The following is a 24,675-nucleotide window of genomic DNA, read 5'->3' on the forward strand; positions in this document are numbered from 1 at the left end:
GGTGATAAATAATATAATGTCATTTCACCTTTCTTCACAAATGTTTCATCAATGAATAGCATTGGCCTACAGAATTTAAAATTATGAATGCTGACATAAAATGACACGAAAATACGACGAAATATCTTTGAATCATCATCGACTTCTAAAATAATGTGGTCCTACGAGGATTATAAATCTTTGTAGCTTTCATATACTACCTTAATTATTTGAATGACTCACCTCAATCACCAAAAATCATGGACTTCGCCTTATCTACAGCTCTTCATGCCTTTTTTTATATGACATAACCACATAATTCGTTAACATAAGATTGACCACTTCAATGGGGGGTCATTGTTGGTTTAACCCTGATCTGGTCTTGAATCAATCTAGCTATGTTGTGGAAACTTAATCTACTCGAACAACCATTCGATAAAACTAATTGATAATTGTATTCTTGTACAAAGTACAAACCTAAATTCCTCCACAGCTCCCTCAAACTTCTTGCCAACATAAGTAACATATTATTGTTTCTAAGAACATCGATTATCTATATATTAGGCTTCCTCTCCCTTTTTATGACCATGGACGAACCAGCCAAAGCTCATCAAAAACTTGTTGTGGATTCTAAATGTGAAATAATGATGTAGTTTGATTGATTTTAATTCGATGTAAAAGGGGCTTAAGCTATTATCTCCTTGTTTTCTTGATTATCTGTATATATTGCCGCAGAATCATGGAAATCTTACCGGTCATAAGCCTGAGTTGGTGTTGAACAACCTTACAACTTGCTTGGGTCATCGACTCAAAAGGTATAGCTAAAATGGCAAAGGATACCAAGGGTGAGAGAGACCATCATGTTAAACAGAGACCTGATCGTCCATGGCAAGTCGATATTTCTTTAGTCATTGAACTCTCTGGTTCTCCTCTATGAAACCTAAGTTTCTTCTTCATTTTGAGGATTATGTTCTTGGACTGGACTTTATTTGTTTAAATTGTTTATGGGCTGGTTATCTTTTCATTGTCATTGGGCCTTATTTGGTCTTTAACGATGGACTTTGAAAGATGCTTTTATGAGAATTTAAAGTTAATTCTCTTTTACAAATTGATAAATTTATCAATTATCGATTCACCGTTACCCATTGATCGGTATACCAACTCTATCAATAATGGTAATGGTTTCATTTTTTTAGTTACCGAAATTATCTGTATGGTAACGATATTCCGAGTTCACTAACGATAACCGTTACCATAACAATCTCAACTAATATGGCATTTCATATAGTAGAAAGTGGATAATGAGAACACAAATAGCTGGTAACGATTCCTGCAGATATATATGGTCCACTCCAGCCAGACACAAAAGAGCATTACAACTGCACATACTAAAAGACAGAGAATTAATAACCTCAACACCTTCATCCAAAAAATCTTCAAGTACACATCTTTGAATGGCTCTCCAAAATATATGGGGCCAATCAAATCAAATATATATTAAAAAAAATAAACCTACTACAAGTTGCAAGTAGTTTCCTTGACTTTGTAGTTGGAAAAAAACTATTGCATTATAAAAACAAATGATTTCTGGTTCGCATGCAAAAATCTTTGGTTTAGATCTAGAAAGGCTTGTGGTGATAGTTGCTCTCTCTCAAGATGATTTTAATCCTTCTCAAAGAGAGTTTCCTTCCAATTTCTTTGTTTGGAAAGGTTTTAAAAAATTAAGGGGAGTGATGATGTGCCAATTATTTACATATAATTTTACATCCTTTTACATGTAATCTTGCTTTGTTTAGAGTAGTTTTGGAAATAATTCTGCCTAAAGAGTTGTTATTTGCTTATTTCAGGTGTCGGGGCATAAATGGATAGAAAATGATGAAATTTGGAGTCAAAACAGAAATCCGATTGATTAGCCAATAGTCCGATTGATCGGACAACCTTGAGCTGGAAATGGCCAAAGACAAATTTTGATCGATCGGTGTCCAATTCCGATCGATCAGTCCGTTCCAATTCACGATTTTGAAGATTTCTACATGCCCGAACTTACCCTCAAATCAAGTGGGTCCAATTCAAAACGACACAGACTTGTTAGAAAAACAACTTTAGGGTTTTTGGGAGTATAAAAACATAGATTTTTAGGGTTTTAGGGACTTTTGGACTTTGGAAGCAAAATCAAGGGTTTTGGAGACTTGTCTATAGCAGCCATTGAAGTTTGAGCAAGGGGATCCAAGGGTTTCTCTTTATTTCTTCCTTGTTCTTGTATTTAATGACTGCTATTTTGGATCTTAATTTGTATTCCTTGGTTATGAGGAACTAATCCTCTAACTAGGGGTCCTAATGGAACCCCTCTTTGAAGATTGAATGAAATCGGTTTATTATTCTTGAATCTCTTTTTTTATTGTTGATTCTTTGTGGATGTGCTTATTGCTTTCAAATGCTTGATCACCATTTGGATGATTTTGAGCCTAGGTGGAGACCGGAAGGATATGCCTAGGGTTGCAAGAGTCCAGAGAGAACATAGGTTGCATGAACCATAGAAATATAGGTTTATGACTTATGCAATCGTTAAATGATTTCCATTGTTCTTAACGGGTTTTCAATATATTAATCCGAGTGTTAGGAACAGTAGGGATTTATATGGAAAACACTTCGGCGTATCTAGGAATAGAACATTGTATAGGTTGGGGATCGATTGTCAACAATTAAATTGAGAATTGAGAATTAATGAAACAATGGAATTCAGTTGGATAAGAGGTGGTGATATTAGGAACCCTAGTGTTTACTTCTCTTGAAAACTCAATTTCTTGTTTGTTGTTTGGCTATTTACTCAAATTATCATTTACTTAGTGATCTCTTAATTAATTGTTTAGCTTTAGATAAAACACAACCAACAATTCGTATTTCCATCTTAGTGTGATAATTACTTGGATTGACATTGAATTGAAATTGCCAATATATCTTCGTGGGAACGATACTCTATTCACTCTTTATTGCTTGTGCGATTTGTAAGCTTGCGAATAATTCACATCAAGTTTTTGGCGCCACAGTTGGGGATTGAGGTAATTTTATTTTTGTGTCAATTTAGGTTATTTTTGTACTAATTTGGTTTTTAATTTTTTGCAGAAATTCTTTCTCTTGTATGAGCTTAGGAAGACGTGCTCTTAGCTCGAATTTGATTGGTTTGGATCCAGAGATTGAGAGGACTTTTCGTATGCTTATTGAAGGCATGAGAGACAATTTGGATGGAAGGAATGGTGTGGGGCCCGTTGGTGGCAATGGTTTGAATGAGAGAAATGATAATGGTGGAGGTGTTAATAATGCAAATGGTGGAAATGGAGCTAATGAGGTAGATGGGCCACCAAGGCAATTTGACCCTCGTTCTTTGGAGGAATGCGCTCGACCAACTTGGGATACCACTCCTTCTAGTATCCGGTATCTACCTATCAACTCCACTCATTTTGAGATCAAGCCGGCTATTATCACCATGATCTCCAACTCCATTGTGTTCCATGGTTTTTCTCACAAAGAGCCAAATGTGCACATTGCTTCATTCTTGCACATTTGCGCTACATTTGATATTCATGGTGCTTTACGTGATGCAATTCTCTTGAGGTTATTTCAATTCTCTTTGAGGGATAAAGCTAAAGCATGGTTGATGTCACTCCCTCCCAATTCCATCACTACATGGGATGAGCTTCCGGAGCAATTTCTATCTAAATTTTTCCCTCTTGCGAAAGCGGTTCAAATATGGAATGATATCATGACTTTTTCCCAATTTGATCTTGAATCTTTCCATAAAGCGTGGGAAAGGTTCAAGGCTATCTTGAGAAGTTGTCCTAATCATGGACTTACGGAGTGGATTGTTTATCAAGCCTTTTATTCCGGATTGAGTATGTCAACGAGGCAAATGTTAGATGCAGCCGCGGGTGGTTCTTTTATGACTAAATCTCAAGAGGAGGCCCGATCTTTGCTTGAAAAGGTTGCCAAGACAAATACTTCTTTGCCTACGGGGAGGCTACCACAAAGGCAAGGCACTCCAAGAGATGCCGACGTGATGACCACCTTGGCCGCTATGGCTAAAAAGATTGATGCTTTAACGATGAATTCTCCTCAAGGAGTATATGCGGTCCAAGGGATGTCTATAGTGTCTTGTGATTATTATGGTGCTAGCCATCAAACCGGAGAATGCTTGATTACTAATGCATCATCTTCTCAAAGTGAGCAAGCTAATGCTATTGGAGGTGGGCACTACAATTGGCCAAGAAATGATCCATACTCAAATTTCTACAATCCGTGGTTTAGGAATCATCCCAACTTTTCTTGGAGCAATAATCAGAATGTGTAAAACCCTTCCCCTCAACAAATTCAGCCCCAAGAGAAGAAGAGGGACATTGATGAAATGTTTGCCAAGATGGCCGGGAGTATGGAGGCATTAGACAATAACACAAACAACTTCATTAGCAAGACCGATTCAGCATTACAAACTCAAGCATCGTTGATTCAGAATCAAGGGGCTTCCATTAGAAATCTTGAGATACAAGTGGGGCAATTAGCTAATACTTTATCATCTAGAGAAAAAGGGGGACTCTCTAGCCAAACGGAAGTCAATCCGAAAGGGAAAGATAATTGTTATGCTATTACTCTTCGGAATGGGAATCTAGTGAAAACTACTGCAGATCTAGATGATGAAAAAATGAAAAAATTGAAAAATACAGAATTACAGGAAAACACAGCTGAGAGTCACAGAGAGAAATTTTGATCAATCAGACATCATCCCCGACCGATCGGACCCCCATTCCAGCTGAAACTGAAATAGAGGCAGAGAGAAATTCCAATCGATCGGCCCAAGCCCCGATGGAACGGACCACTGCAGATCAAGCTGAAAACTCTGAAAAGTTGCACCAGAGCAGGACCATGCAACCCCGGTTTACAGTTGAGTTGGATTGGCCTGATAGTTACTGCCAACACCTCCAGTTAAAGCATATATACCTCCAATTCCCTTTCCACAAAGGTTGAAAAACACTAAGAAGGAATCTCAATTCTCAAAATTCTTTGAGGTGTTCAAGAAGTTGCAGATAAACATACCTTTTGTAGAGGCTTTGGAGCAAATGCCTAGCTATGTAAAGTTTATGAAGGAAATTCTTTCTAAGAAATGGAAGATGAAGGACTATGAGAGTGTCCAATTGACGGAGAAGTGCAACGCGATAGTGCAGCAAAAACTTCCAATTAAAAAGAAAGATCCGAAAAGTTTCACCGTTCCTTGTACCATTGGTAGTACATTGATTGAAAGGGCACTATGTGATTTGGGAGCGAGTATTAATTTAATGCCACTATCAATAGCGAAGCTCATTGGTTTGTATGAAATCAGCCCCACTACAATGTCTCTTGTTATGGCGGATCGATCTATTAAATATCCCCGTGGTATCATTGAGGATGTTCTTGTCAAGGTGGATAAATTGGTTTTTCCAATGGATTTCGTTATTCTCGATAGGGAGGAGGATTCTAATACTCCAATTATTTTGGGGAGACCATTCTTGCGTACAGGGAGAACTCTCATTGATGTGGAAAAAAGGACTTTGGTGTTGAGAATTGCGGATGACCAAGTCACATTCAAAGTGTTTGAAACCACTAAATACCTGGAAGACGGTGAATCTTGTTTTCGCATAGACACGGTGGATCATATCTTGACTCACACTTATGCCATAAATTATTGCCAAGACCCTCTTGAGTCTTGTTTGGTGAATGAGGATCCTCTAGAGTGTGGTGATGATGATGTGGTGGAGTTCATGCATTGCTTAGAATCTATGAAAGAGTCTAAACAGAAAAGGTTCCAGAAATTTGAACCTCTTGGTGTCTTACCTTCTAGACCACAACCAAGAATTGTGGAAGCTCCTACACTTACATTGAAACCTCTCCCATCCCATCTTCGATATGCTTACTTGGGTAGTTCTAATACTCTATCGGTTATTATTTCTTCGAATTTGAATCCGGAGGAAGAGGACAAGCTTTTAAGAGTGTTGAGAGAGCACAAAATGGCTTTGGGGTGGACAATAGCGGATATTCAGGGAATTAGCCCTGCTATGTGCATGCACCGTATTTTAATGGAGGAGGACTACAATTCTTCGGTGGAACATCAACGCCGACTAAATCCCAATATGAAAGATGTGGTGAAAGTTGAAATTTTAAAACTTCTTGATGCAGGAATTATTTACCCCATTTCAGATAGTTCACGGGTAAGTCCGGTGCAAGTTGTCCCCAAAAAGGGTTGAATCATGGTGGTGAAAAATGAGAAGAATGAATTGATTCCCACCCGGACTACTACCGGTTGGAGAGTTTGCATTGACTATAGGAAGCTCAACAATGTCACTAGGAAGGATCACTTTCCTTTGCCTTTTATTGATCAAATGCTAGAGAGGCTTGCGGGGCACTCTTATTATTGCTTCTTGGATGGTTATTCGGGGTACAATCAAATCCCCATTGCTCCGAAAGACCAAGAAAAGACTACCTTCACTTGTCCTTTTGGCACTTTTGCTTATAAAAGGATGCCCTTCGGCTTATGTAATGCATCGGCCACTTTTCAAAGGTGTATGATGAGAATTTTCAGTGATATGGTGGAGCGCACAATTGAGGTATTTATGGATGACTTCTCTGTTTTTAGTTCATCATTTGATTCTTGTTTGAAAATTTTATCCATGGTGCTTCAAAGATGTGAAGAAACCAATCTAGTACTTAATTGGGAGAAATGTCATTTCATGGTGCAAGAAGGGATAGTCTTGGGTCACCGAATTTCACAAAAGGGCATTGAAGTAGGGAGAGCTAAAATTGAAACTATTGAGAAACTCCCTCCACCAACTTCGGTTAAAGAGGTGAGAAGCTTATTGGGGCATGCGGGTTTCTATAGGTGTTTCATCAAGGATTTTTCCAAAATCACAAAGCCTTTGTGTGAGCTATTGTTGAAAGATGTCAAGTTTCATTTCACCAAGGAATGCTTGGAAGCTTATACTACTCTCAAGGAAAGACTTCCTACAGCCCCTATCATCACTTCTCCGGATTGGAATATTCCATTTGAGCTCATGTGTGATGCTAGTGCTTATGCTATGGGAGCGGTTCTTGGTCAAAGGAAGAACAAAATTCTGCATGTAATTTACTATGCTAGCCGCACTCTCAATGATGCTCAACTTAACTACACAACAACGGAGAAAGAACTCTTGGCGGTTGTCTTTGCCCTTGACAGGTTTCGATCATACTTGATTGGTTCCAAAGTCATTGTTTATACCGATCATGCAGCCTTGCGTTATTGATTGACGAAAAAGGAAGCCAAGCCAAGGTTGATTCGATGGATTCTTCTTTTACAAGAATTTGACTTGGAAATTCGGGATAAAATGGGATCCGAGAATGTGGTAGCGGACCATTTGTCTAGATTATTGGGGGCCGAGAAGAAGCCAATATTCCTATCAAAGAAACATTCCCAGATGAACAATTGTTTGCTATTCATTCCTCTCCAACTCCTTGGTATGCTGATTTTGTGAATTTTTTGGCCAAGGAGATTCTTCCTCTGGACTTATCTCACCATCAATGAAAGATATTCCTTCATCTTGTTCGTTTTTATTATTGGGAAGAACCTTTCTTGTGGAAGCATTGTGCGGACCAAGTTATTCGTAGGTGTGTCCCAGAGGAAGAGATAATTAGTTTCTTGAGACAGTGCCACTCATTTCCATGTGGTGGTCATTTTGGGGGTAACAAGACCACCGCTAAAGTCTTGCAATCCGGTTTCCATTGGCCTACTTTGTTTAAGGATGCCCATTCATTTGTTCTAGCATGTGATGAATGTCAACGCACGAGGACCATTTCAAATAGAAATCAAATGCCCTTAACCAATATCCTTGAGGTGGAGCTTTTTGATGTGTGGGGCATAGATTTTATGGGGCCATTCCCTAACTCCTTGGGAAATCACTACATCCTTGTGGCTGTTGACTATGTTTCCAAATGGGTGGAGGCCATGGCGTTACCCACCAATGATTCAAAAGGGGTTGTGAAGTTTTTGAAGAAGAATATTTTTACAAGATTTGGCACCCCAAGGGCAATTATTAGTGATAGGGGTACCCATTTTTGTAACTGGCAATTCAATTCTTTGCTTGCCAAATATGGCATTAGTCACAAGGTGGCAACTCCTTATCATCCTCAAACAAGTGGCCAAGTGGAGATTTCTAATAAGGAGTTGAAGAAAATTCTTGAAAAAACGGTGAATGCGTCAAGGAAGGATTGGTCTTTGAAGTTAGATGATGCCTTGTGCGCTTACCGTACAGCTTTTAAAACTCCTATTGGCATGTCCCCTTTCCACTTGGTATTTGGAAAAGCTTGTCACCTCCCGGTTGAGTTGGAGCACAAAGCCTTTTGGGCTATTAAATTTCTGAATTTTGACATGGCTAGTGCGGGAGAGCAACGTGTTTTGCAATTGAATGAGCTAGATGATATCCACCTTGATGCTTATGAGAATGCAAAAATTTATAAGGAGCGGACCAAGAAATGACATGATAGTCATATTGTTCGGAAGGAGTTCAAGGTGGGGCAACAAGTGTTATTCAATTCAAGACTCCATCTATTTCCGGGCAAGCTCAAATCAAGATGGTAGGGTCCTTTTCTTGTTACCACGGTATTCCCTCACGGAGTCGTTTAGATTAAGCATGGAGCAATGGGGACTTCATTCAAAGTGAACGGGCAGAGATTGAAGCCCTACTATAAAGCTGAATTTTCTGGAAGGAATGTCACTCTTCCTCTCCAAGATCCACAACAATGAACAAGCAAAAAGTCGAGCCATCGACTATAAACTAGGCGCTTGTTGGGAGGCAACCCAACCGAGGTAACTTCGTTCCCTACTTTCTTTTAAATTGCTTTATTTTTATGTACATATATGTTTCGATTGTTTTGAAAACTACCTGGGTTGGTTATGAAGTGTTTTGGTGCAAGACATGCAGTTGTGAGAAAATGAGACAGAGGCAAAATCCGATCTGTAACGGCCCATCTCCGAGCCGGGCCCATGGGTCGCTACCCCCAACCCATCTCCTTTTCCCCAGGAAGGTTGTTGGTGGTGAGACTTGACCCCCCGATCTCACACACCCTTTAACATAGGGCCAAATGCACCATAAGCCACCAACTAAGCCACCAACAACCTACCTGCTGTGATAAAACCAATCGATCGGACCAGGTGAGTAAAAAAAAAAATGACCCAAGGTGAAAACCAATCGATCGGGTTGAATACCGATCGATCGGACGCGTGGGTTAGGGTTTTAAAAGAACCCAGCCCGCGCAACGCCCCATTTTCCCCTCTTTGTTCTTTCTCTTTTCTCTCTCTCACGCGCGACAGTCCCTCACCCAGTTTCCTCCATTCTTTTTCAATTCCACTTACACCTACTCAATTTCCTCATTTTGGTTAGCCTACATCCCAGGTATGATGCTTTTACTCCTTTTTGGTTTTCAATTTTGAGATAGTGTGCCACCCTGGGTGCATTGTTTAGAATTTGGTGGTGTAGGTTGGTAAAGAATTGCTTAGAAGTGTGTAAATTGCTATTTGTGATTTCTAGATCCATATCCTCTACAATACAGAGGGGACCATGGCAGTTTTAAGTTGTTTCTTGAACTTTGTGAAGTGTGCACACAACATGTTTGATAAAATGCGCTCACCTCCATATTTCCATTATATATATATATATATATCTTGTTGGGTTGTGCATTGCATGAATTTGGTGCTAATTTGCCAAATTTTGATTTTTTGCTCAAAAATGCTATTGCGTGAGGTATAGGGCTGGGTGATGTGCTGAAAATCTAGGTGATTTGGGTGTTTTTGGGGACTTGATTTTAGAGTGTTGGTGGTTGATTTGAACATGCTAAATGTGTCGGAACTTGTTGTCTTTGTTTTCTATATATTTTTGAGTTATGCTCTTATTTGTCTTCGTCTTTTGTAGAATGGGACGTCGCAAGGCAGTAGAGGCATCCGGCTCTACTACACCACCGCCTTCACCCAAGCGAGCGCGTGGCACTAAAAAGAAAACTGTGGCTCCTCCGCCGCCACGGCCTTCTGAGGATAACTTTGCTTCAGCCCACATTGAGAGTGATTGGAGGGTACACTGTGACATTATGAGCCAGCTGCTGAATGCTTGGGCTACCAATATTTCATGCTCGATGTGTAGTCAGCCTTAATCTGTGTTTTTTTTTCAGTACTTTGCACGAGATGGATCCAGCTATAGGCGAGTACTGTCCTGCCCGCTATAGTGTGAGCGTGCCAAAGGTCGATCGGGGAGCAGTTTCCTATACTTTCACCACTATATATATCTGTGCTGCTCTTGACTATCCAGCTGCTTACTCTGAGGATCTTCTCGTAGGCCCCCGATAGAGGTAGACCATACCACTATGTTCCACACTTTGGTACCAGATCCGAAGGTCCGTCAGAAGAATCGGCATGCGGCAACTCGAGGCTCTATTCCCTCTCGCCTTTGGGTTATTGACAGCTTGGTGAAGAAGAATTTATGGCCACATGGCCATAAATCTGAGAGGCACGGCCCCGCTTTGGAGTTACTTTACTACTTCCACCAGGAGTGTTGGTTTGATGTGGGAGCCTACTTTGTACGAGCCATGTTGTAGTGCGCGACGGAGGTACGTAAGGGGAAGAAGCTGCGATTATTCTTTCCACGGTTGATAACTCGTCTACTCCGCCATTTAGGCCACCAGCTACCAGAGACCGATGATGTTGATACTCTTGTTTCTAATCTTTCCCGAGACTATTGGAATCTGTAAACAGGTCATCTTCCTCCAGTTGATGATACTGATGCTGAGCCAGTAGATCCCAGTGCTCCGTCTAGTTCTGTTGATCCCCCTCCTACTCGTCCTATTGAGGAGCGGTTGGATGCCATTGAGTTGTGTCAGATGGAGACCCGTGACCAGCTGGCTGCTATTCGTGCTCAGCAGTCTGAGATGATACATCTTTTGCGCCAGTTGTCCATGCAGTCTACATCAGCGCCGGCTACTGCTGCTCCTGCACCTACTACTTTTGAGCCTACCATTGCTCCTCTTCCATCTAAGCGGCGTTCTATTTGAGATCACCCAGGTTGTTTTGTTCCCTACTTCGTATTTACAGTTTGAAACACTGAGGACAGTGTTCATATCTAGTGTGGGGGTGGGAAGCAAACTTTTCCTTTTATTGTGTTTTCCTTTTATTTTTCCTTTCATTTGGAACTCTTGAATTTTATGGCAGTGTAACTTTTCTTTTAAAATTTTAGTATTGCTTTTCCCTTTCTACGATGCTTACTATTGATGTGTTCATTGCATTGGAGATGAATTGATTAATTGTGGCTTAGAAATTGATGTTGTTGTTCAAAGTAAACCTGTGGCCAAAGGATCAAATTGAAAACCTTTCGGTAGTTGCACATCCATTACTTAGCAAATTGTGGAGACTTGAACCAATGTGAGTTTTTGAGCCATTCGTTTCTAAATGAGTGATGAAAATCAACTCTACTGTTTTTGTTCCGCTCACTATAATATTTGTTTGATCTCATTATCCTTCATTTTGGTTGCTTGCTAAGTATTCATTGCATGACATTACATCCTAATCACGTTGTTGTGGGAAATTCAATAGTGTTCTTGAAAGATGAGAGTAAGGCCATTTTTGGATAGATAAATACCTTTCGCACCATATCTTTTACATGTTATCCATTGCACCCTTATTTGAAGCCAAACACTAGCCTTTTGTTCATAACCATTTTCCTTCTTATTATCATTGTGGAGAAAGAGTTGTTTATCTTAAAATGAGGAGTTGGAATGGTATATGCTCAATTTATTGGACATTGAGGGAGTGTGGATGCATGTTGTGGTTCTCTTTTGGAAGAAATTGGGGGTGTTGATCGGTGGGAAATTGGAAATATTGTAAAACAGAGCAGGCAATTGTTCTTGAAAAAAAAAAATTCTAATGAGAATGAAATAAAAGTGCATTTGCATTTGGTCTTACATTGTAAATTTGATTGTGAGGGAAAGAAAATGATGGAGAAATGAAAAGATAGTGAAGTAGTGGAAAAGTTTGAATGATATTTCTAAATATAATGTTTCTCCACTTATTCAAAATTTTGTACCCTTTGCCCTCTCATCTAACCTTCACCCTACATTACAAGCTTAAAAAGTCCCACTTGCTTTTGAGAATACCCTGGTTTGAACACAAGTTTGTGAATAAGGATGTAGGTCAATTGCATGGTTAAGTGACATCCATTCATGAGATCATTTAATTTGTTTCTTAAGCTTCCATTGAATTATTGCATGTGGGAATTCTGAATTCTTGTTTACATTATTCTGCCCACATGCACTTGAGAGAAACACTTAGCTACTTCAGTGTGATTTTGCTTGTGAGTGAATATCTGTGAGGCTTGAAGTTGAAGCTAAGAGCTTTGTAATGTGCGGTGTTTTCTGTTTGAGTTTGATATATGATCCTAAGGCTACTTGGCATTTTATAAAAGATTACAGAGCTACATTTTCGTTGATGATTCTCTTTTGTCTTTGAACTACTTTCAGTCTTGAGATTGTGGGAAAGTTGTAGGTAAAAAAAAAATTCCTTTCCTCTTGATTCTAGAGTTGCTCGAGGACGAGTAAAGATTAAGTATGTGGGTGTTTGATGTGCCAATTATTTACATATAATTGTACATCCTTTTACATGTAATCTTGCTTTGTTTAGAGTAGTTTCGGAATTAATTCTGCCTAAACAGTTATTATTTGCTTATTTCAGGTGCCGGAGCATAAATGGATAGAAAAGGATGAAATTTGGAATCAGAACAGAAATCCGATTGATCGATCAATAGTCCGATCGATCTGACAACCTTGAGCTGGAAATGGCCAGAGACAAATTCCTATCGATCGGTCTCCAATTCCGATCGATCGGCCAGTTCCAATTCACGATTCTGAAGATTTCTACATGCCCGAACTTACCCTCAAATCAAGTGGGTCCAATTCAAAACGACACAGACTTGTTAAAAAAATGACTTTAGGGTTTTTGGGCGTATAAAAGCATAGATTTTTAGGGTTTTAGGGACTTTTGGACTTTGGAAGCAAAATCAAGGATTTTGGAGACTTGTCTACAGCAGCCATTGAAGTTTGAGCAAGGGGATCCAGGGGTTTCTCTTTATTTCTTCATTGTTCTTGTATTTAATGACTGCTATTTTGGATCTTCATTTGTATTCCTTGGTTATGAGGAACTAATCCTCTAACTAAGGGTCCTAATGGAACCCCTCTTTGAAGATTGAATGAAATCGGTTTATTATTCTTGAATCTTTCTTTTTATTGTTGATTCTCTGTGGACGTGCTTATTGCTTTCAAATGCTTGATCACCATTTGGATGATTTTGAGCCTAGGTGGAGACCAGAAGGATATGCCTAGAGTTGCAAGAGTCCATAGAGAACATAGGTTGCATGAACCATAGGAATATAGGTTTATGACTTATGCAATCGTTAAATGATTTCCATTGTTCTTAACAGGTTTTCAATATATTAATCCTAGTGTTAGGAATAGCAGGGATTTATATGGAAAACACTTTCGGCGTATCTAGGAATAGAACATTGAATAGGTTGGGGAATCGATTGTTAACAATTAAATTGAGAATTGGGAATTAATGAATCAATGGAATTCAATTGGATAAGAGGTGGTGATATTAGGAACCCTAGTGTTTACTTCTCTTGAAAACTCAATTTCTTGTTTGTTGTTTGGCTATTTACTCAAATTGTCATTTACTTAGTGATCTCTTAATTACTTGTTTAGCTTTAGATAAAATACAACCAACAATTCACATTTCCATCTTAGTGTGATAATTACTTGGATTGACATTGAATTGAAATTGTCAATATATCTTCGTAGGAACGATACTCTATTCACTCTTTATTGCTTGTACGACTTGTACGCTTGCGAATAATTCACATCAAGTGATTTGAAGAGAATTTAGGGAAAAGTTTCATTAGATTTTTCTAAAGTATTTCCTCCCAAAAATGGGATCATTTGGAGTGAATGAATGAATGATTAATTAAGCTATTTATAAGTTAAAACCTATTTTACCCTTATACATATTATCTAAACATAAAAAATAAGGATAAATTAGTAAATACCATGTAAGGGTTAAAAAAAAGGAAAAAGAATTAATTTAATTTACTAATTTATCCTTATTTTTTATGTTAAAGTATTATTTTTATGTTTTAAAATATATTTTCCGATGATTAGCATATTGAGGGCATTCCGCCCTTCTAAAAATCAATGAGTATCGCTTTTAGAGTTGTCCATATGGAGACAATAGGATATTTGAAATGTACTTTTGCATTTTTAAAATATGATTTAATACTTTTATATATATATATGGAAATCCGGGGGGGGGTGTTACGTTTTGGTGGAGATGCGGGGTAAAAAAACAACAACGTGGTGGTAAGGGTTAGACATGGCTCAACGTGGACAACATGGTGACTCCGATAGACGTTGAGATAAATTTTTGTTGTGCCAGACAAATAACAGTTTATTAGATAGTTAATTATGACGGATCGAGTTTAACACAAGAGGGGGGGTGAATTGTGTCCCCAAATTCCAATTGGAATCCCTTTTTCAATTTAAACAAATTAATGACAATTAACAAAGAAACCACCACTAATGCAATTATCAACCTCAAGCAAATTATCAACACACAAGGGCAGAAAATCAGTTTTAATGCATGGTCTTGCAATGACCAAAATAGTTTAGGAAACAATTAAACACTTAGTCAATCAACATGCAAACAATGCAATGAACAAAAATTGACACAACGATTTATAGTAGTTCGGAGACCCTTCTCCTACGTCTACTACCTAGGTTCACCAACCTAGGATTTTCAACCTCCACTAAGGATGTGGTTTTCTCAAGAGCTCCACAAAACTCACAAGGGTTTTTAGGTCACCCTTGAAACTGAAGATTTCAAGACAATCTTCAAACTTTACAACCAAGGGTTTCTAAGAACTCCCTCAAACTTCAATGTTTGTAATATGCCCTAACAAAGGGACTTTCTCAATGGGTTTTTTAGCCAAGGTTCTCACAACTAGCACTAAGCTATTTAAGTGAAGAACTTTCAATAACAACAATCACACATTCACGGGTAGGATTTTCAAGTAGGTAAGGTGAGGTGATTTTGGGATAAATAACACCTTGAGCTTAAGTGAAAGCACCCTCTCTTTGCAGCAGCAAAATGGTGAGAAGGCCTTGAGTAGTGGCTCAAGAAGAAGCTGGGATTTTAGTAGACAATGGATGCTTGAATGCTTGAAAGCTTTGAACAAAGTTCTCTCTTGATTGTAAATGCTTCTCCAAGTTGTATGAAAGGGAAGATCCTCTTTTAAAGGCAATTCTCTCCTATGCTTGCAGCCATTGGATCAAACTTCAAGAGTTGATCTCTACCATCCATTGCAGCTCCTAATCTTGGTCATTGATGATTTGAGCAAACAAATCTCCACCATAGAGCATATAGACGTTGCACATGCTCCTTTTTTTTAAGTCAAAAATTGCAAGCAAGAAAGTTGTCTTATGCACAACCATTTGATCAATGTATGTCTTCAAATCTTGACCATTCAAACTCTCTTTAATTCTCAGCCATGGATGTAGATTGTACTATGCCATCTTGTCCCTTCATTTTGAATCAAAGACTTCAAAAGTGATCCCTTAGTCAAGGATCTTGTTTGATTGCACCAACATAACTTTCTTGGTAGCACATGTCTTGAGTGAAAATGTCAAGGATCTTGTTTGATTGCACCAACCTAACTTTCTTGGTAGCACATGTCTTGAGTGAGAATGTCAAACAAGAATATATCACTAATGATAGAGAGGACAAGGTTTGTCTCATATGATTGAAAAGAGTTGTATCTCCATGAAGACCACAACCAATAGCCTCAATGTTTGATTCATTCAACTTGATTAAGTGCCTTAGTGGAAAGTTGGCAAATATAGGATTTTTCATAGTTTCCTAGAGCTCCAAGCTCATTCTTAGAAACTGAACTTCGACCACTCTTGAACATACTGAATTCTGAGGCATATGAGACCACAATGATGATTAACCTACAAGGAAATAGGAGGTAGAACTCCCCAATTGCATGTAAGCTCAAAGAGCTTCATATAGAGCGCATAGGTTAATTACATTAGAAAAACAACCCAGAAAATTCATATTACTGGATGATAAATAATTTTATATGTATTAGAATGTCAATGAAAAATTTCATAACAATCGGAAATCGTTTGGTCACTCAACCAAGCAATTAGATCACTAATAGTGAAACCGATAAATTCTAAGTGTAAATTCAAAGTCATTTTGTAAACTCAGTGTAAATGGCCTTTTCTCTTGAACTTTACTAAATCAAATATGTTCATAGTGATGAAACTAAGATGTACACGAAATTTCATTTAAATCGGAGTTCATTTGGTTCACCACGTTCACAAAGAACACATATGCACAAAATTAGGTAAAACCTAGTTTTGGCGGAATTTAAGCATATGACCAAATATATATGTGATGCACTTAATTTCTCATGATTATAGTCCTAGAACATATATTAAGCCTTCATGTGCATGTGGTTCAAGTTTCAAGTCATTTCGACCTAAGTTGGTTAAGATATGATAATTGGAAAATTAATGCTCTAACTTAGTTCATGTATGTTTGTTTTCAAACCTTAATTTCCAGCACTATCTCAAAAATATATAGTCATTTAAATTCAATTCATATAAATCAAATATTGCTTTAATGTTTCATTATCATTTATAAATGATTTAATATCATCAAAATTAGACATATAGGACCATAGGTCCAACAATCTCCCCCTTTTTGATGATTACAAAACATGCATGATATAAATGTCTATTTGATTGTAATTGAATTTAATATCAATTCAAAGTGCATTAAAAAGTTTAATGATATCAATTTAAAACAATTTTGAAACTCATATACAACTTTAGTTAAGTAAGCTTAGCTCCCCCTTACTTTAACATCTATTCTCTCCCAATCATGACATATACACTCCCCCTTAAGTTATGCCTATATATGCATTTTGGCAAATGATTTTAATGCAATTTATCATCATGTCTCTCCCCCTTTTTGTAATAATTCAAAAAATGGAGAACTAAGGGGTTGATGCAAGTTTTGGAAAAGATTTATAAGCATTTTTGAGATTTTATCACAAAAGTGATTTAAGACCATAAACATACTTCAAATAATATCAAAACTAGTTCTCATCAACAAATAATCATGGCTACACACCAATTGAACTAATAGAACCTAAGTGACCTAATTTGGAGCCTATCACACTAAGTGACCCATGGCCTCCTAATGACACTAGGTTACTCCCCCTTCAATCATGCATACCAATTTATACATTTAGCTTATAAGCACATATCACCAAGAAAATATAATAAGCATTCAAGTTCAATCTTGGGATATCAATCAAACAAGGATATGCATTCAAGTAATATGCTCTCAAGGTGCTTCACACAAACCCAATGCATTTCTTAGTTTTATGAATCTATCCTTAGCTAAAGGTTTAGTGAACAAATCGGCAATATTATGTTCCCCTTCTACATGTTCAAGCACAATGTTCTTTTTAGCAACATGATCTCTAATGAAATGATGTCTAATGTCTATATGCTTAGCTTTACCATGATATCTAGGATTCTTAGACAAATGTATGGCACTTATGTTATCACAAAGAATTGGAATGTTTGAAAATTCCATATTAAAATCAAGCATTTGTTGTTTAATCCAAAGCAATTGGCAAGTACAACTACCAATAGCCATATATTCGGCTTCGGTAGTGCTCAAAGCAACACATGTTTGCTTCTTGGAGAACCAAGATATGAGCATATTTCCTAGGTATTGACAAGTACCACTAGTACTTTTCCTATTTATTTTGCAACCCGCAAAGTCGGCATCTACAAATGAATGCAATTCAAATGAAGATTTCTTATCATACCACAACCCTAGGGAAGGTGTGTCCTTTAAGTACCTAAGAATCTTCTTTATGGCCATGAGATGTGTTTGCTTAGGACTAGATTGAAATCTTGCACACATGCAAACACTAAACATAATATCGGGCCTAGATGCGGTCAAGTAAAGTAAACTACCAATCATTGACCTATATCTCTTTTGATCAACATCATTACCATCTAGGTCGGGTTCTAATTTGGTTCCCACTCCCATAGGTGTGGATGAACCTTTAGAAATATCCATGCCAAACCTTTTTAATATCTCATTTGTATACTTAGTTTGACTAATGTGAGTGCCAAGTGGGGTTTGTTTAATTTGTAAACCTAGAAAGTAAGTCAATTCACCCATCATACTCATTTCAAATTCATTCTTCATGCATAATGCAAAATCTTCACACATAGATTCTAATGTAGCACCAAACACAATATCATCAACATATATTTGCACAATTAGCATATCAAGACCTTTGTATTTAATAAACAAAGTATCATCAATACTACCACATTGAAAACCATTTTCAAGCAAGAACTTAGACAATCTTTCATACCAAGCTCTAGGAGCTTGTTTTAAACCATATAAAGCCTTGTCTAGTTTGTAAACATGGTTTGGAAATTTCTTACTTTCAAATCCGGGAGGTTGTTTAACATAAACTTCCTCATTTATCACACCATTTAAAAATGCACTTTTCACATCCATTTGAAAAAGTTTGATATTTTTGTAACATGCAAATGCAAGCAATAATCTAATAGCCTCTAACCTTGCAACCGGTGCAAAGGTTTCATCAAAGTCAATGCCCTCTTCTTGGCAATATCCTTTTGCCACTAATCTAGCTTTGTTCCTAGTTACATTACCATTTTCATCCATCTTATTCCTATAGACCCATTTTGTTCCTATAATGGTGTGATCTTTAGGTTTAGGACAAAGAGTCCAAACCTTACTTCTCTCAAATTGTTCTAACTCCTCTTGCATGGCATACACCCAATCATCATCATGCAAAGCATCACGTACATTTTTAGGCTCTACTAAAGAAAGCATGGCAAAAGAGTTTAAAGGATTAGAATTGACCGTAGAGTCCCTTTTGGCTCTTAGTTGCCTTCCTTGATGCAAGTCTCCAATAATTAGTTCTTTTGGATGAGACTTCATCACCTTGTATTTGTGAACACCCGGTTGTTCCATAGCATTTTCAGCTTCTTTTGGTTCTTCATTTCCCTCGGGTTCACCTTCACTTTCTTCATTTGGTGGTGTTTCTTCATTTGAGATATTCATCTCCCTTAAGTTCTCCACCAAAGGGACATCATCTTCATCTTCTTCTAGCAATTGTACTCCATGTGTACCTTCATTTTTGTGCTTCAAAGGATGTTCCAAATCTGAAAATTTATTTTCTACACGCACATTTGGAGCAAGTGTGGTCATATCATCGAATTTAACATTTACACTTTCTTCCACAATTTTAGTTCTAGAGTTAAATACTCTATATGCTTTAGATGATGATGAATATCCTAAAAATATTCCAATGTCACTCTTTGCATCAAATTTATCCAAATTGTCTTTGGTACTTAAAATAAAACATTTAGCACCAAAAACCTTAAAGTAATCTACTTTAGGTTTCTTGCCATACAACAGTTCATAAGAAGTTTTCTTTAATCCTTTTCTAATGCTAAATCTATTACTCACATAACATGCATTACTAGTAGCTTCGGCCCAAAAATATTTAGGAAGATTATATTCTAGAAGCATGGTTCTTCCTAGTTCTTGTAAAGTTCTATTCTTCCTTTCTACAACCCCATTTTGTTGAGGTGTCCTAGGAGCACTAAACTCGTGTTTAATACCAAAAGAAGCACACAAAGAATCAAAATTAGCATTTTCAAATTCACCTCCATGGTCACTTCTAATTTTTGAAACTTTTAAGTTATGCTCATTTTGCAATCTCCTAAGTAAGTTTTCAAAAGCATGCAATGCATCACTTTTATGCACAAGAAACAAACACCATGTAAATCTAGTATAATCATCCACAATAACAAATGCATAGTATTTTCCACCTAGACTCCTAACTCTACTAGGACCAAATAAATCCATATGTAACAATTCTAGAGGCCTAGAAGTACTAATATCAAGTTTAGGCTTAAAAGACTCTTTAGTTTGTTTACTCCTAACACAAACATCACAAACATGTTCAACATTGAAATTTAACTTAGGCAATCCTCTAATAAGTTCATTGGCACACAACTTTTTCAATGTAGACATTCCGATATGACCTAATCTTCTATGCCAATGCAAAGCATCATCATTCTTAGCAAGCAAGCAAGATATTTTAGAATTTTTCATAGCATCAAAATGCATTACATACATATCACCACTTCTACTTCCTAATTTCACAACATTACCATAAACATCAAACACATAACATTTATCATTTTTGAAAAGAATATCAAAGCCTTTATCGGCTAAATGACTAACACTCAATAAATTAAAAGATAAATTTTCAACCAATCTTACTTCACTAAGGGAGAAAGAAGAGTTACCTATGGATCCCAAGCCTAGGATCTTACCTTTGACCTTGTCTCCAAAGGTCACAAATCCTCCATTCTTCTTTGCTTCAAAGGATGTGAATAATGAAGCATCTCCCGTCATGTGTCTAGAACAACCACTATCCAAATACCATTTGCATGATTCGGATTTGGATTTTAAGCACACCTAGATAAACACATGTTTAATATACCTTAGGTATCCAAACTTTGGATCCTTTGGGGTTAGTAGCAATAAAGGCATATGCATCAATTTTGAAAGTTCTCATCACATATGCTTTCTTTTCAAAGTCATTCAACCCTTTAGGCACCCAAACCTTCTTCACATAAATTTTTCTCTTCCTAGGTGTAGTTCCCTTAGGAACATTAGCCTTACCCTTGGGGTAGGTACCATTTTTGTTCACATTGACCGTGACCTCCTTAGCCTCTAGGGTGTCCTTAAGTTTCATAGGATCATATCCTAATCCACTCTTGTCAAGATAATGTCTTTGAGATGCAAGAAGTTCATCCAATTTAGAAGAACTCATAGAAAATTTTGAAAATTGTTTTTCAAGCATATTGTATTTCTCATTGGCCATATCAAGCTCTTTTTGTAGAGAAGAAGAGTTAGGCATAATAATGCACTCATGATCATCCCATGTATCCAACTCACCTTCTAGCTCATGAATCCTAGCATGCAAAGCATCTAAGTCATGTGAATTGCTAGATGATGCAATGTTACTAGAATTAACACATGTTTTCAATTGATTTTTTAAATCCTCATTTTCTTGAACTAATGCATCAAGTGAAAAACATACATCATCATATTTAGATTTCAAATCACAACACTCATTTAGATGCATTTTTTCTACTTTAGAAAGTCTACTAACTTCTTTCTTAGCATGCTTGTGTTTATGCATCAATTTCTCATAAGCAATATAAAGTTCATCATAAACACAAGAGAGCTCATCATAAGAAGGTTTAGAAGATGTTACCATCTCATCCGAATTTGATGAGGACACTTCCTCTTCCTCATTTGCCATGAGACACAAGTTGGCTTGGAGTTCCTCTTCACTATCACTTGAAGATGATGATGAAGAATCATCCCAAGTGGCCTTGAATGCCTTCTTCTCCTTCTTCCCTTTGTCCTTCTTCTTCTCTTTCTCTCTATATTCCTTATGCTTCTTCTTTTGAAGCTTAGGGCAATCGGCCATAAAGTGACCTACTTTGCCACACTTAAAGCAAGTACTCTTTTCTTTCTCTATCTCCTCTCTCTTTTCTTTAAAAGCCTTTCTATTCTTGAATCCTCCACGTTTGTTCATCTTCAAGAACTTCTTGAAATGCTTAGCTAATAGGGCTGCCCCTATTTCACTATCATCATCACTAGAATCCGAACTAGTGTCACTATTGATCCTAAGAGCTAAGCCATTTTTCTTAGGTGGTGCATCTTCCTCATCTAATCTTGACATCTCCAACTCATGTGTCATTAGACTTCCTATTAATTCCTCTATCTTAAGCTTCCTAAGGTCTTTAGCCTCTTTAATGGCTACTACCTTATCTTTCCAAATCCTAGGTAAACTCCTAAGGATCTTTTGGACCTTATCAACTTCCTCATATGGTTTGTTCAAAGCTTCTAATTCATTACATATGCAAGTAAGTCTAGAAAACATCTTCCTAATGCTCTCACCCTTCTTCATTCTAAAGGTCTCAAACTCGGTGACTAGCATGTTTATCTTAGAGTCCTTCACTTGACTTGTTCCTTCATGCTTCAACTCTAACATATCCCAAATCTCCTTTGCACTCTTACATTGAGCTATGTAATCAAATTCACTCCTAATAAGTGCAATGTGCAAAGTGTTGATTGCCTTATTATTTAGGTTAAGTAATCTCTTATCTTCCTTAGTAAACTCACTCTTTTCCTTATCTACCATCTCATCACCCAAAAGTTTCCTAGGAACATAAGGACCATTCTCTACAACTTCCCACAAATCATAATCAATGGAATTTATAAAAATTTTCATCCTATTTTTCCAAAAACCGTATTGCAAGCCATTGAAAAATGGTGGTCTATTCATGGATAGGCCTTCGGCCTCACCATAAGAATTAATATTTGCCATAAATATGCCAAATAGGATATAACTCCTAGTTTTAGCTAACCTGCTCCGATACCAATTGACGGATCGAGTTTAACACAAGAGGGGGGGTGAATTGTGTCCCCAAATTCCAATTGGAATCCCTTTTTCAATTTAAACAAATTAATGACAATTAACAAAGAAACCTCCACTAATGCAATTATCAACCTCAAGCAAATTATCAACACACAAGGGCAGAAAATCAGTTTTAATGCATGGTCTTGCAATGACCAAAATAGTTTAGGAAACAATTAAACACTTAGTCAATCAACATGCAAACAATGCAATGAACAAAAATTGACACAACGATTTATAGTAGTTCGGAGACCCTTCTCCTACGTCTACTACCTAGGTTCACCAACCTAGGATTTTCAACCTCCACTAAGGATGTGGTTTTCTCAAGAGCTCCACAAAACTCACAAGGGTTTTTAGGTCACCCTTGAAACTGAAGATTTCAAGACAATCTTCAAACTTTACAACCAAGGGTTTCTAAGAACTCCCTCAAACTTCAATGTTTGTAATATGCCCTAACAAAGGGACTTTCTCAATGGGTTTTTTAGCCAAGGTTCTCACAACTAGCACTAAGCTATTTAAGTGAAGAACTTTCAATAACAACAATCACACATTCACGGGTAGGATTTTCAAGTAGGTAAGGTGAGGTGATTTTGGGAGAAATAACACCTTGAGCTTAAGTGAAAGCACCCTCTCTTTGCAGCAGCAAAATGGTGAGAAGGCCTTGAGTAGTGGCTCAAGAAGAAGCTGGGATTTTAGTAGACAATGGATGCTTGAATGCTTGAAAGCTTTGAACAAAGTTCTCTCTTGATTGTAAATGCTTCTCCAAGTTGTATGAAAGGGAAGATCCTCTTTTAAAGGCAATTCTCTCCTATGCTTGCAGCCATTGGATCAAACTTCAAGAGTTGATCTCTACCATCCATTGCAGCTCCTAATCTTGGTCATTGATGATTTGAGCAAACAAATCTCCACCATAGAGCATATAGACGTTGCACATGCTCCTTTTTTTTAAGTCAAAAATTGCAAGCAAGAAAGTTGTCTTATGCACAACCATTTGATCAATGTATGTCTTCAAATCTTGACCATTCAAACTCTCTTTAATTCTCAGCCATGGATGTAGATTGTACTATGCCATCTTGTCCCTTCATTTTGAATCAAAGACTTCAAAAGTGATCCCTTAGTCAAGAATCTTGTTTGATTGCACCAACATAACTTTCTTGGTAGCACATGTCTTGAGTGAAAATGTCAAGGATCTTGTTTGATTGCACCAACCTAACTTTCTTGGTAGCACATGTCTTGAGTGAGAATGTCAAACAAGAATATATCACTAATGATAGAGAGGACAAGGTTTGTCTCATATGATTGAAAAGAGTTGTATCTCCATGAAGACCACAACCAATAGCCTCAATGTTTGATTCATTCAACTTGATTAAGTGCCTTAGTGGAAAGTTGGCAAATATAGGATTTTTCATAGTTTCCTAGAGCTCCAAGCTCATTCTTAGAAACTGAACTTCGACCACTCTTGAACATACTGAATTCTGAGGCATATGAGACCACAATGATGATTAACCTACAAGGAAATAGGAGGTAGAACTCCCCAATTGCATGTAAGCTCAAAGAGCTTCATATAGAGCGCATAGGTTAATTACATTAGAAAAACAACCCAGAAAATTCATATTACTGGATGATAAATAATTTTATATGTATTAGAATGTCAATGTAAAATTTCATAACAATCGGAAATCGTTTGGTCACTCAACCAAGCAATTAGATCACTAATAGTGAAACCGATAAATTCTAAGTGTAAATTCAAAGTCATTTTGCAAACTCAGTGTAAATGGCCTTTTCTCTTGAACTTTACTAAATCAAATATGTTCATAGTGATGAAACTAAGATGCACACGAAATTTCATTTAAATCGGAGTTCATTTGGTTCACCACGTTCACAAAGAACACATATGCACAAAATTAGGTAAAACCTAGTTTTGGCGGAATTTAAGCATATGACCAAATATATATGTGATGCACTTAATTTCTCATGATTATAG

At 37.3% G+C, this 24,675-nt stretch overlaps 1 pseudogene; it reads left to right on the top strand.

The window, feature by feature from the left end:
• The window catches only part of LOC119995536, a 198,402-nt pseudogene that overhangs the window by 99,629 nt on the left and 74,098 nt on the right, over window positions 1-24,675 (top strand).

The sequence above is a fragment of the Tripterygium wilfordii genome, chromosome 3 (assembly GCF_013401445.1).
Source record: "Tripterygium wilfordii isolate XIE 37 chromosome 3, ASM1340144v1, whole genome shotgun sequence".
Lineage (NCBI taxonomy): Eukaryota > Viridiplantae > Streptophyta > Magnoliopsida > Celastrales > Celastraceae > Tripterygium > Tripterygium wilfordii.